Genomic DNA, 4,312 nt, shown 5'->3' with positions numbered 1-4,312 from the left:
TAAATATGTTACTAGTATCATTTATGCTAGTAGCTCAGAAAATATATTTTAGAGATGTTTTTACAAGTGTTTTGATACATCTAATTTTAGTAATTATACACCTGAGATATTTTAATATTATTTTAATCAACCTCCAAGCCAACCAATCACAACTCACCCTACACCCCCAAGACACTCCAAGGCTGGTCATTTACTCCCTTTTGGCCAAAAATAACAAGAGAGAAAAGAGAGAAACTTCCATGAACACTTAATCTTCAAAGCTTGATTTCTTCTGAACTAAAACTCAAATCAAAATTTTGATTTCACTAAAATGATCCTCTCTTCTTCCTCTACATAGCCATGTAACTTATCAATGCTATAAATAAGGTGAGATGGCTGTTTCTTTCCCCTTTCAATTCGGTTTTCAAGGAAACATGCTTAAACATGTGTTTTCTTGATGTTCTTCCTTAGGAATCATGCTTAACTTGACTTGAGGGCCAAGAAATGTTAGTTTCCAGCAAGTATAAGGTGAGATATCCCTTCCTAATGTGCTGAGAGAGATTTGGTCAGTTGAGAGTTTGTGGATTTAAAGTTGTTCTTGATGTGATTTAGGAGGAAAAAGTGCTTTAAGAACACTTCAAAGAGTAACCGGATTTGGAGCAACAAATCAAGGTAGGGTGTCACAAAATTAATCTTGATTATTTGTGTTTGAGTTGTGTGAATGTTGTATAATTTGGCTGTGCTAAAAATTGGTTGCATATATGATTGATTCTTGGTGAAAATTTGGTGAAATTTTGATGAAATTTTATGAAATTCAAGCTTTAAGTTCATGTTCTTGGAGAAGCTGGGAAAACGAAACCCTAGGCCTAAATTGAGGTTCAATTTGTGTTAAAATCATGTGGAAAATATGGGGTTTTAGTGGCTGCTAATTTATTATGAATTATGGTAAAAATAGGTTGCTGAAAAGACTGAAAAACGGGTAAAAACAGAGAAAGAATCTAAAGAATTTATGAAGAACATGAAGAACACTTTGAGTGTGATGAAGAACAATGAAGAACAGGCTTTAGATCCTTAAAAGGGCAAGGAAGTAAAAATTTTGGTGTTTAAGGGGTTATTTAGTAATTTCTGAAAGTTATGGTGGTTAAAGTAGAAATATTAAAAGTTACGGATGGTAAAAAGTGAATTTTAAAGGTTGAAAGTTAAAGTGGGATAATTTTCAAAAATTAATAATAAAATAATAAATAATAATATTTAATTAAAAATAATATTTTAATAAAAATAATAAAATAATACGAAAAAGGCAGTTTTCTGTAAAAGCTTTAGAAAGACAATTTTAAGCGCATAATCTCATAATTACCTTCATAAAACACTTAGGGAGTGGAAAGAACATATTAGTGAGGCAAAGATAAATGAAAGATAAAAAGTTAAATAAAATATAAAAAAACCAAAAAAAGGTCTGTAAAGTTTTAAGGACAGAAAAACAGACAGAAATTAGTGAACGAACTAGGGCAACATAGTTAGTCCTTGAGTTGCGAATAGGGTTAGGTATTATATGAAAAGTTAAACTGTTTCAGTATAGACTTAATGAACCTATACTTGGGACAGGGTAACTATTCATATCGAAATTTACATAAGATTTAAATACATACGTTAAGCAGAGAAATCAGAGCAGCATAGAGAAACACAGAGAACAGAATAACTAGAGAAAAGTAAAGAGATAGAGAGAAAAAGAGTAAATATAGATACAGAAGAAGAGTAATCAGAGAAAAATAAAGAGATACAGAGTAACCAGAGTAGAGTAAAGAGATACAGAGAAAAGAGAAACTAGAACAGAGTAAAGAGATATAAAGAGAAGAGTAATATAATAAAGAAATATTTAGATATATATTAGTTGCTTGATGCAACCTAGAGCTATATTTAATATATATTAGTTGCTTGATGCAACCCAGAGCTATATTTAATATATATTAGTTGCTTAATGCAACCCCTGTCTCAAATCGTATCCGGGAAATCGGGATTACTCGTGACTGGATAAATGTCGGGATTGTGGTCAACCAACCGACACATGAGCTCATGGCCTGTACTAGGGCTAGACATGAATCATTCTTGTCTGCGCATCATTCTCTGTTGCATTTATTTTTGTGTATGTTCTATTTCTTTATGTTTGTCTGCTTGTATGCTATTTCTGTGTTTTATTTTCTTGTATTCTTTTGTATGTGTTCTGCTTTTGATTTTCTCTATTTTCTCTATTTATCTGTCTTCTGTTTACTACTTCTCTATATTCTGTTATTCCTCTGCCAAACAACACAAAATTAATGAACTTGACTAATAACCCCGACCCTACTAAGAACTCCCCAGTTCTTACCCCTTTTATCTCCCTTCCCCCTTCAGATGGAAGCATGAGTACCCTTCCGTAGTTCGCTGACGACCGTTCACAAGAAGAGGATTCCACTCTAGGTAGTCTTCTGAGTCTAGGGTGAATCCCGTTCTCTGTTTATATGTATATACTGTGAGACCAGCCACTATCTACACACCGTTTGTACGTAAACTTTAACCTAAATCCTGTGTACGAGACTCCTAATGTATGGCTACTTGATGAGGTACCAGAGAGACGTCCTATAGCAATGTCTGATCGTACAGAGAAGTAGCAAATTATGTTCTACCTTTTGATGATGTTCCATCTAACTTGAGTTTTGAAGCTTAGAACGTATTTTCCCTCACTTTAGTAGTTTAGAGGGACTAGGTGAGTATAGAGTCTAGGCTAGCCTGGGTGCCAGCTTAGGGACTTCTTGAACAGGTAAGGGCCTGGGATGTTGTATGTATATATATGTATATAGATATTATTTAGCTATATCTATGGGTGTTCTAACTAAAGATCTTTACTCTAATAAAGGCTGATTCAAGGAATGTTATCAACTGCTTGAGATGTATTTATGTATGGTTGTTTATAACTATTTTATCTGTTATTACTTGTGAATTAATTATGAATGATTCTGTTTGTTAATCCAAACATTTTCAAAAAAAAAAGTACCTCGCAAAATAACTACGTTTTTAATAACGAATCAGGCTCATATAATACATAATAGATAATAATTAGGAAGACAAGTTGGTAACGCTCAGTTTCCGGTATGATCTATACATACTGAAAATTGGGTCGTTACACAATTTCAGACAACTCGACTGGCCATTGTAAGATTCTTCCTGCTAAGTCTGTTTTCTGTAGAATGCTTTTTATGGATTGGTTGATCTGAACCTTGATGGTGTGGGCTTGAAAATAAGGGCGAAGTCGTCGAGATGTTAGTATGAGAGCCTAGGTGAATTTTTCTCTTTTTTGGTAGTTCAGCTCGGACCCTTGTAGTTCTTTGCTGATAAAGTATATAGGCTGTTGTCCACTTTTGTCCTCTCTGACCAGTGCTGAGGCTATTGCCCGATGTCCTACTGCGAGGTACAATACAAGTAGTTCTCCTTCCCGTGGCCGAGTTAGAATAGGTGGTTGTCCCAGGAACCTTTTAAAATCCTGGAAAGCCTGTTCGCATTCCGCTGTCAATTCAAACTTCTTTCCCTTCCTTAGAGTAGCGTAGAAGGCGAGAGATCTTATTGCCGATCCGGCTAGAAATCTGGACAAGGCCGCCAATCTTCCATTTAGTTGTTGTACCTCTTTGACGCAGGTCGGACTCTTCATGTCGAGTATAGCCCGGCATTTATCTGGATTTGCCTCGATTCCTCTTTGTGTGAGCATAAAACCTAGAATTTGCCGGCTTCCACTGCGAAGGTGCATTTGGCAAGGTTAAGTCGCATGCCATGCCTTCTTATAGTATCGAATACTTGGGTGAAGTTGATGCCAAGGCATCTTAGGCTAGTTTCACTAGCAATTTTCTGTTAGTTTTAGTTGTTTTATGCATTTTCTTGAGCTTAAAGTAACCAAGAATGGTTAAATGAACAACAAAGTAATGAATCATCCAAACAGTGTAATTTTGATGCAAATTCCATGAGTTTTTAGTTATATTACTTGAATGCTATGAATGGAAGAATTCTCATGAAATTTTGCAAGACTTTGATGCAATTGTGTGGATGATTTCAGGGAAGAAGAGGTTAGGCAAGGAAGCAACAAAATCAATAAAGGAAGCTTGAAGATCACATGTGCCATATAATGCTGAAAGTGGCGTTTAACCTCCAGTTTAACCTTAAACTGGAAGTTAAACGCCAGAATAAGAAATGCACCAAAGCTGACAGTGGCGTTTAACCTTCAGTTTAAGGTTAAACTGAAGGTTAAATGCCAGAATCATGAAAGCTGAGAAAAGAGGAAACTGGCGTTTAACCTCCAGTTTAACCT

Source organism: Arachis duranensis, chromosome 4 (genome assembly GCF_000817695.3).
Source record: "Arachis duranensis cultivar V14167 chromosome 4, aradu.V14167.gnm2.J7QH, whole genome shotgun sequence".
NCBI classification, from domain to species: Eukaryota; Viridiplantae; Streptophyta; class Magnoliopsida; order Fabales; family Fabaceae; genus Arachis; species Arachis duranensis.
Note: the sequence above shows the minus strand (reverse complement) of the source record.